The sequence below is a fragment of the Falco peregrinus genome, chromosome 1, assembly GCF_023634155.1.
Source record: "Falco peregrinus isolate bFalPer1 chromosome 1, bFalPer1.pri, whole genome shotgun sequence".
Taxonomy (NCBI): Eukaryota; Metazoa; Chordata; class Aves; order Falconiformes; family Falconidae; genus Falco; species Falco peregrinus.
In genome coordinates, this window is record NC_073721.1 from 115,651,598 (window position 1) to 115,662,319 (window position 10,722).

The window sequence follows — 10,722 nt, forward strand, 5'->3', positions numbered from 1 at the left end:
GTTAATTCAAAAACATATTCATTCTACAAGTAACCAAATTAAATTAAAGAAGCCATTTGAGTAGGAAGTTGCAATAGATTCCAAATATTGTGGCTCAAAGTGGGAATGAGAAGAGACTGGAGGAAACGTGGGTAACTTTTACCAGTGTTTCTAGTACAAATTATTCAGATTACAGTTTAAACAGAGGAAGCAATTCTAACATTTTAACAAAATATCTCTAAACCTTTTTTAAAAAACATAAAAATATTGCCTCTAAAACATCCCTAATGGTTTGCAAATTATCAGCCCCAGATCCACCCAAAATTGCTATTACTGTGATGAACGGGGTGGAGTTCAGAAGAGATTGGTCTTGCTACATTTCTTTTTTAAAGGGACAGATTTTGACACTTTACAAATTTTAAATAAAAATGTCGAACACTGTTTTAGCTCTGTCAACTCCTTTCAATACCAAAAAAAAAAAAAAAACCCACATAACTTCAGATGAATAAGAATAGAGGTCGAACAGGCACACAGTCGGCAGAGGAAATGTCATCTGACACCCGTAAGCGAGAGCCAAGGAAAAATACTCATGGGCAGGAGATGCTTGGGAAAAAGGACATCTCTATCTATCTATCTATAGATATATGGATATATAGTAAGGCTGACTTTTCCCAATCCTGTTTGTCAGTTAAAGGACGGAAGTCTAATTTTATGGATGAAACAGCGGGTGATGTAAATAAGGAGATTCATGCTGCCTTTTAAAGATAAGGAAATCTTTCAGAGGCTCCAGCCTGGACGCATTTTATGATAAACTATTGGGAAAACAGAGTTTCCCTGCACTGCAATGATCTGGAGAAACTTCCTTTGGCACTACAAGCCTAGTCCAAAGCCTGAGATAATTTTTTTCCCTTCCACTTAGTTCTGTGGACTTTAGAGCATGCCCTGACTTCAGCGTGGTGAATGCTATTCCATCAGTTAAGCCGAGCTACAGCACTGAAGTTTCTGAAAACACCACATTACATGGATTCTAGTGCACTATGGAGAAGTGGAAACAATGCCTTCTATATAACTGGCTACAAAGTCTTTTCTCCTTTTCAAAATACGGAATCCTCTGCATTCTTTGGTCCGTACATGGGGCTCTTTACCTGCCTGAGTTTTTGTCACAAACAGCAAAACAGCAACGAGCCTGTGCAATCTTGCTGACTAATTATTCAGTCCTGCACAGTTAAAATACAAAGGGAAATCTTGGCAGTGTTGTGTAAAACAAGAAATGACCACTTTCTGAATTTACTAGAACTTGTAAAAAAGAAGTCTTTAGAATTCACATAGATATCATGCTCTAATACACATGTTCAGTGGTGACAAATTCAGAGCTAAATGTGTTACAAAAACTGCACCATTATATCAGTTCAGTGGATCACCGATATGCATGTGCTGACAATAGTCATTCCCCATGGAATCCTGGAAAAGGTTGCTTTTTTCTAGGGCATCTCAGCATTTGAACTCTTCTTAGCCTTTCCCGCGGGTTTTTTTTGGTTTGGTTTCTGTTTCTCTCCCTCCTGTCCGGTGGTACAATAAACTGCATTTTAAGGGTAAATCGATTTAAGCAGCCCTGGTAGCTACTTGCCCTGCTTTGACAGGTTTGTTTCACAAGCTGCCCTTCCTCTTCCTACGCTCAAAAACCAGTATAAAATCATTTGCAAGGGGGGAAAAAAAAGGCAAGGAGTGGAAATACAAATTAAATATTTTAAAGAAAATATTATCATTTATGCCACATATCCCACAATGGGAAAGGTTAGCCCTGTGCTTAATCAAACCTCACGCTGGAGAAGAGAGCTCTTCTAATGCATTTGGAACTAAATTCTGCGTTTTGTTAACTGTGACTGAAGGACCAGAGTAGAAAGAAAATCTGAGGAATTTCTTCCACTTATGCAGAACGCAGGTGGGATTTAGCCCAGGAAGATGTACAACAGTGTGTTAATCTGCAAATCCCAGCTATAAACCTATCTGAGTCTGCACTGCTCAGCCCTACCCCTGAGCTATCAGCAGACAGCCTTGTTTCAAGAAAACTCTGACAGCTGCCAGGTGTAGAAGTTGCTGTTCTTCAGATGATCAGCAAAATATGTTCCACAGTTGCCAGCACTTCTGCAAGAAAGCATTCAGCAGGCAGTGTAGTGATTGAATTTATAAGGTTGTTCACATTCCAGAAGTTCTCAGAAACCTCAGGTGAGACTGTGGCCCTATTGCACAATACTAACAGGACTAACTAGCAAGCTCCAGACAATTAGCCACTGCGACTCCACACCAGGTCTAGGCGAGCCACGGAAAGACACTCTGACAGCAAGGCAGTAAGTAGTCCGTATCTAGGATGACCCCAGAATTTCATTTGCCATAATGAGATCTTAACAGCTTTTAGACATGACCACTTGCATAGTCATTTTTAAGACCTGTTTTCCTTGTCAACACTTTCATACTTCCGAAACTACAAAAAGGGATGAGAATAATTACAGGGGGGAGGGGGTTTTCCCATTATTAGGGATTTTAGCAAATATTTCTTATTAGTCATATCATTGTTTCTGGTAGTAACAACAGTGAGCTTCCCAACAGAAATGAAGAGCTCATACCTAGCAGTGTTTTACAGCACCAGTGTCATTCATGTACTGCAATCCACGGACACTGCTTGACATGATCATGCATTTCTTTCTCCTCTTTCACTTTCTCCTTTTTCACTGCTGCTACTGTGAGCTGAAGGAACGGCAGATCTTTCCTCATGACTGTTTCCTCCCCACCCTCCCTGCTTTCCCCATCCAAATGTGAGAACAGCATAAATTATACTTGAAGGGAAGGAAGTATGCTGACCTAAAAGGCAGAAGCTGTAGGAATAAGGCATAAGCTGCTGGGGTCTGAACAACAGCTTACGGTCAAACCAGCCTCAGCCCTTCCGTGATTCTGTGGATGTGGTAGGAACTCACCCACTTACCACCCACTGCCTTACCTCACATGTACCCAACGGGTGTGTTCTTAGCCCAGATGAGACCTTACTGAACTATTACAGAAATTTTTGAAGGCGACTGAGCACTGGAACAGGTTGTGCTGTAGAGGTTGTGGAGTTTCCATCCCTGGAGATATTAAAAACACTGGGCAACTGGCTCTAGGTGGCCCTGCTTGCGCAGGAGTGCCAGACCAGATGACCTCCAGAGCTCCTGGGCAAGCTCAACCGCTCTATGATTCTGTGCTCTGACAAGTAGGGTTACAGAGATCATGAGCTTCTTACTAGGATGTATTCAACCACTTCCTCTCCGGTACTTCTACTGGGGCACAGTGTTTCACTGTTTTTGAGACCCAGAATCATTGAGTCTGAATCCACACTGGTCAAGTTCCGCGTTCTCCTAAGCCCAAGAACCCAGAAGTCCTACTTTGACTCACATGTTAAGCTGCAGAGCTGGTAAATAACTACCTCTGTTCTTGGAGGAAGGTACTAGAGCATACGCATGCCTGAAATTGCAAGGTTGTGGGACTACTACGCAGATTGGATGCAGAGAGCTAACAAACTGAGCCTACAGAGAAGGGTAATAGCAATACCACCAAAGGAGGCAGGGCAGCTTGTTTCAGCTATCAAGTCCCAGTGCCCACGTTGCAGTGCTGGAGTGGCAGGGCTGGGACGGGCCCTCCTGCAGAACTGCCAGGTGTCAGACAGGATGCCCCAGGCAGCAGCGGATCCTTCCCTACCCAGGCCCACGCACTCCCAAAGGCAGGGTAAGCATTAGGGTAAACTTCACATTTGAGTGAAGAAACTTCTGCACCAGCTGACCAGCTTGTGTGCTTTTTACAGCTGTACAGATAACTTCATTTCAGTATTACGTATCTTACCTGCTTCCTACAGGTGTACCTGGGCATGATTTTAATTTAGTTTGACTGTTGGCACTGCTGTTCAAGAGAGGAGCTAAGAACAAGTTAAACTCCCTGGCTGATAAATTGGTCACAACTTCCCACAGGGGCTGCTCAGACATCCGCAATGATAAATGGAGTCAAAGCCTCCACTGGCTCAGCTCATGTTTATTAGAACTATCTGCTAATGACCTAAAGGGAACAATCTTGAGAAACGTAGGAAATAGTTTCCCCAGCTATTGGCTATTATAACATGCATTGCTGACACAGGCAAATAATCTCTTGTAAGAGTACTGCAGGAAGACAGGAGTTACGCTTTATGAAGGATTTTACTTTTTATATTTGGTTTCCTTCCAGCTTGGAAGAAAACTGAAATACTTAAGTTTTCCACAAAAGAAAAATCATGCGGAAAAAAGGCCGGGTTTGGATCTTCTAAACTGTTGCATTTCAATTTTGACTTTTTAGAGTTGCAAAAGTTTACAAACGAAGACTCATTTTAAAACAAAAGGTTCCACTCAAATAGTGTTAAAATGTTTTGATTCTTGGAAACTTTCCATTTTTCTTCCATAACTAAGTGCGAAGACAAACACAATTTTGTGAAGAGAACTGTATTTTCAAATGGAAAATTGTCAACATTTTCTTTATTGACTCTATACCCCTCTTATTCCCCATTCTTTTCTTCTGAATATTAGTCTAAGGCATTCTAAAAGCAAATGGAAAAGTTACAAGTGGGTAGTTTGAAAAGAGAAACTAGCTTCTGAAAGGAGAATCCTCTATCTACATTTTTCTTAATATACTCTCTCTGAGCAGAAAAAGAAGAAAGGAGACAAGCATCTTATGAGGTACCCTATCTTCTCCAAGGACACTGTACTAACAAGTAATTTCAAAACCTTTAAAATACAGGCTCCAGGAAGCAATGAAAAAATTAGCCAAGAACTTACCCATTAACTATTGCCAAATTAAGCCTGTGCTGCACACCTGTATAGTGTTGATTACAACATCAGTAACTTGAGCAAAGAACCAGGGGAATACTGGAAAAGGAGAAGTTTCCATTCTGATCCTGTAGGTTTTCATCTGTTTTCCAGCTAGTGGAAGCCACATCCTACACAAAATGGCCAACTGGCAAGCTTAAAGGAGGAACCCAGTCATTTGACAGTCTCCATATGTCCCACAAGTTGCACAGGCCCAAACAGCGTTAGACACGCACCAAAACTGGCATGTCCTACAGAGCAAACATATAACAGCACTACAGATGTGACTGGGTTCTGCTGATGTTTCTACAGCCTTGGCTGCAGTTTGAGTCACCGTGACACTGACACTAACACCCCTTGCGAACAGTCCGAGGGCACAGAAAATAAATATTTAGTACGCAGGTTTAAGATTTTTGTGTATGTACTGATTTTAAAGCTGTAGGTGCGGTTTGGCCTTTAATTAAGGTCAACGTATAAAACCCAGTTTCATTTAGAGAGTTACCTTGGCAAGAATCCCAGTCACTGAACTGGTTTCTCTTTGGAAAGAGAAGATGAGCAGAAGGAAGGAGAAGTTACCAGCACTTTCGGTTTTTTACAGAAAATTAACACCGTCCTTAAATCTATTGTGATGTTATATAAAAGCACGTATGGTGTAGGACCACTAGAGGGGAGTAAAGTAACTTAGAAGTGAATGATTCCTCCGCCTGGTTTTGCTGTACAAATTGCATTTGCACATGTTAATTAACAGCTATAGTAAAACCAGAGTATTAAAGAATTGCATTTGCTTAACATTCTAAGCAAAGCTGATTAGATAATTACAGTATTTCTGTACCATTGTCCCCTCTCACTAGGCTGCAGGCTGACAGGGAACATTCGTCATCTGGATGAAGCCAGAACACCAGGGATGGCATTCAGCCAGAACATTTGGCAATAGACATGAATTTCTTTACTTGTATTCAGATTTATAAAGAAGCAATGCTACATGATGGAAACAGAGTCATTTTATCAAGTGTGAAAAAGGCAGAGGGCTTAAAAGCTTGCTCGGTAGGTAAGCATGCACAAGAGGAAGGAAAACAAGAAACTTGGTTCTCACATAGATCACTGCCCAAGTCTACACAACAGTGAAATATTTACCCAAGCAACAAGAACAGTGAGAGAAGCATGATTAATTTGGAAGTGTGAAGTACTCTGCATCAGAATACTGGGCGAAATCTCACTACAGCTGCAATTAATGTGCTCCTGTATCCCTGCCAGGTTACCATCGTCTCCATTGTAACCCATCCACACTGTGGGAGACAAGACTGAGCAGTTAATCTGCACAAAAGAACAAACGTTTAAAATAAATTTCAATGGGAAATCTTAGCAGCTCCCACAGAACAAAGGGAAACATGAGAACAGAGTTCCAACAGCAGAAGAATGGCTTTGACAGAAAAAAAAAAAAAAAAAAAAAGGACGAATAGCTGAAATATATGTATGTGACTGTGTATCCCAATACTTCTGGGAAGTATACCCAGCTTGAGATTTTTACAGGAAAAGGGACAACCATACAGGAGCAAGTAGATCTCCAAACTTCACTGGAAAGTACCAACTACGAAGTAAAATAAGAGGTAAGGGTGTAATGAGATGTGAAATTCCGAAGGTGTTAAGGAAAGGCTAGGAATGCAAGCAAGCCAGCGATCTCCTTAGTTGCACATCCACAGGTTACACTTAGGAAGTTGGATTTACTCACAGCAAGTCTTCAAAGGCTTTCACAGGCACAGGTCGGGTGTTCTGCAAAGACTGTACTAATTCTGCAGAACAACCAACCAGCTGAACTAGTCTGAAACCTACCAAGCATGGTAGGACCGAGACTGTTTTGTCTCATTTTTTACCATTTGCTGTCCTTTGGACTATTTCCACATTGGCATGCAACAACAGACCAGTGCATCTTAAGAGCTGACTTAGGCAAAAAAACTCTGAAAGAGATGGTGTTACTTAGATGAAAGAAAACTGGTGAGGAAAATAGTCAATTTTAAGCATGACATAAAAAAAAAATCCATATTCCACGTCCTTAGTACATTGGAGAAGCAGTAATGAGCTTAACCTGCAACAAAGGAGTTCAGGTAAGACACAAAGGGAATGGGGAAGCACTTTTCCAGCAGTAAGGATAATGCTGGAAAGGATTTGTCTGGGCAGCTAGAGTCTTTGTAGTTGGAGATCTTTCTGAACACATTGGACAAACATCCATTAGGACCAGTATCAATACATGTGATTCTGCCTTGCAGCAGGAAAATGGACTGCAGGACCTTTTTAGAAAGGTAAAGCTGGAGAAGACCTCTGACATTAATAAACTGTAATTAATATAATACATAACGTTAATATAATGGAGTATGATGAATCAGATAACAATAAAAAAATGGTATCTGTCACTCTGAAGAAGAAATACATAAAGAATCTATTTCCTACCAGCAAAGGCTGAACAAGAGAATGGGGGAACCACACACACACCTTAAAAATAACATTAAGCTCAAACACTGGGGTGGGGGTGGTAGAAGAGTCCATGCAAAGTCAAAGGAGAATCCAAGATTAAAATTGCAGAAGGAGGAAAGAGGGGCTAAGTGCAAAGCCAGGGAAAAGAAAACAGAACAATATAAAGACAAAAGGAATTTTTTACAAAGTAGAAGGGAATAAACCAGACCAGAAAAGAGAACAAATCAAAGAAGTGTAAAAGCACAGCAAAACCATCAAGGGAAAAAAAAAAAAAAAAAAAAAGTAATTTAGTGGTTAAAGTACTAGCCCAGGATTTAATAGACCTGGTTTTCATTCCCTGTTCAGGCTTCCTAACTTTCTGAACGTGCTACCTAACCTCTCAGAGCCTCAGTTCCACTCATATAACTATTCTTGTGCACAGCAGCTTGCCGTGATAGGAGACAAGGTTTCAGATATGAATGTATGTCTACCAAAAATAAAGAATGGGGGAATTTAAATCTAGCTCATGCAAGAGCTATTCTTAATTTTTTTCATTAATAGCTACAGGTGTTGCCCATTCCAGCTAAAAGAGGACATTGAAGAGAAAGCTAAAGCACTAGAATTTGAGACCAATAATTAATCTAGAAATTACTCAAAACATGCATGAGTTAGACAAATCTTGTGCATTCCTGTTCTGTACATCATATATATATTAAATAGTGCATAAAATGCTTATAAGATGTACATAAAATGTAAATTTTAATTACCATTTAAACAATATTAAAAAGTCACCTTGGAAATAGCTTCTATCATATTGTTATTTTAGTATGGAATAGTGGTGCATTTTTACAAAGAGATTGTTCTAAACGGGAATGTACAGACACGCTAAACCTGCAAGACAGATCAGCTAAAGAAAATACAAAAAGCAAAAATGCAGCAAGGAAAAGAGTACCACTGCATTCTGCTACTTTGGGGATGGGGTGTGGTTAAACAAAATTTAAGCTAAACAGTGCCGAACTGCAACATCACTAGAATAAAATTAGATCTGGCTCCCATAACATAAATGCAGTATCAAAACAAGGAATCATCTGAATCAAAAAGACATAACAGCAAATAATGAATTCTTGAATAAAACAGGTACGTTCTTTCAGCAGTAAAACCTAGTGGGTGAAAATACAGGGCAAACGTATTTTAAGAGATTCCTTTAGTGGCTCTGTTACAATCTTGGCTCAACTACAGAAGTCCAACCACATGTATTGCAACACTACATCCTGCTTTCCGACTGGTGTCAGCTGTCCAACTCCAGGAGCTGCCACCCCCTATACTAGCCCGTTACTGCTTCATTCTTTCCTAGTGACGTTAGGAGGAGGGCTGAGGAATGCTTTCGACTAGTTATTGATTCTTGGGCTAAGTATCTCCTTGTTCCTCAAACTTTACTCACCAGGGAATGATTGCTGCTGTTTGGGTATGGATCTTTCCTCCAGCCTGTGCAGTCAATTCTCATTAAAATCCCCTTGGCAGCTCTGGAGTGATCAGTGCAATAAGACACATGATAAATATTAGGTGAGCAAGGATTTAACCGAATCTCTGCCTACCTACATCCACATCCTCCCATGCATTGCAATTTTGATCACCGACGTTGCCTGGTACCGTGATGCGATATATGACATGACTGAAACGGCAACCAAATCTAGTTGGGTACCTGTTATCTACATTTAAATATTCTCCCTTTTACTAGCTGGGATTGGGAAGATTTCCACCACCACCACCACCCTCTTTTCCCCATCTGCATAACATCTCCCGAGAAGGACACCCAGAGGAGAACCTTTTCTGTCAAGCTATGGAGCCTGCTGAAGAAAATGCCCCTGGTAGCTGGGATCTGCTGCACCCTTGGCTTTCTCCAGAGCAGTCGGTAACGGAGAAAATGTCACCTCATCAGTGTGGGAACTCAGCTTCTAAATTAAATACATAAAAATCATCAGCTGTTCAAAGCTTTAGCAGGACTAGGATCAAGTATTTTGTTCTGCACCGAAACCACTGAGCTTTTAAACCCAGGAAAACTTTTTAAAAGCTACAGAAAAATGACAGTAAGAGTTATGCATACAAAAAACATCAAACAAGGCGACAGAAATAAAATCAGATCTCCTGTAAAAAGTTAACATTTTAGGAGACTTTTTAAAAGCAGTTTGCACATTAGCACCAAGCGTGGCATTTTGGGGAGGAAACAGAGAAGCACTTGAAGCCACTTCAAATGAAATATTACTTGGAAAAGCAAGTTTCATCCACACCAGTGAGATGATGGGCCCTCAGCTGCTCTGCCTGGACAGCCAGGGGTGGCCTACAGGACAGCTGCGTGTTTATCACCACAAACGCCAGCTTTCTTCATCTGGGCAAGGTTTCTGGACTAGCCCAAGGAATGAATTAATCTGATGTATTGGTTTAAACACCTCTCCCATAGGAATAAATGTGCTTTTTTTTTTTTTTACCTTGTGCAATTTGGGAAAATGTTTCAGCTAACCGAAGAATGCCACTCATCATTGGGAAAAAAAAAAAAAAAGCAAGCCTCCACGTGGGGCTTAGAGGACAACTAGTAAAAACTTTCCCCTGCAGACAAGGCCACAGCTATTTCCTCAGCTAAGAGCCCGGAATTTGGCCCTTGAACTTAACCACTGCCCATGTTTGTTTAGGCACAAGCAGTCTCTCATGGCCTCAGTTTGCTCCCACCGATGATGACAAATCCCACCTTCACTAAAGAGGAAGTGGGGTTGGATTTATGGGCAACATTAAAGGCCACCAAGATATTCAGAAGTCTCACACTAGGTCGCCCGAGAGAGTCTCAAGTCACAAACCAGTCCTGCATACTGGTAATGTACTGTAATGCATTCTGCCTTGCCAGTTGGCCTGAAATATAAACAGGCAGGGCATTTTTGTAAAGGAAGTTAAACACATTCTTCTTCAGAAGATTTCTGTTCAATCTTGTACTATTTTCCTCTTAAAAGATTCTCAGACTAGACTCTGCAGTTTAGACTCCAAAAGACCAAATTAACATCTTTAGAGCAGTTAAATGTTGTTACAATTGAAAGGCACATACATCAATTTGGGAGAATATTCAGCCTTTTTTCTTCTTCTAATAGCACAGAATAGCAAGCAAAACCTTTTTGGTTACATCTTCCGTATTACTGTTGATATGAATTGTTGGCCCATAACTATACCATTAATTGCAACAATTTAATCACACGCTATGTAAGCAAGCAGCAAACTACCTCTTTTCCTCACAGGATTGCTAGCAATGAAATAACATCAAGGAAAACAAAAAGTCTAGGACAAAACCCATACATTTTGTAATTCTCCCGAAAATGTGAGCAGGCCTTTAAAATAGCAGCTTTCTAAGCATCAAGAGGAACATTACTACATCTTCAGTTTACACTGATAACCT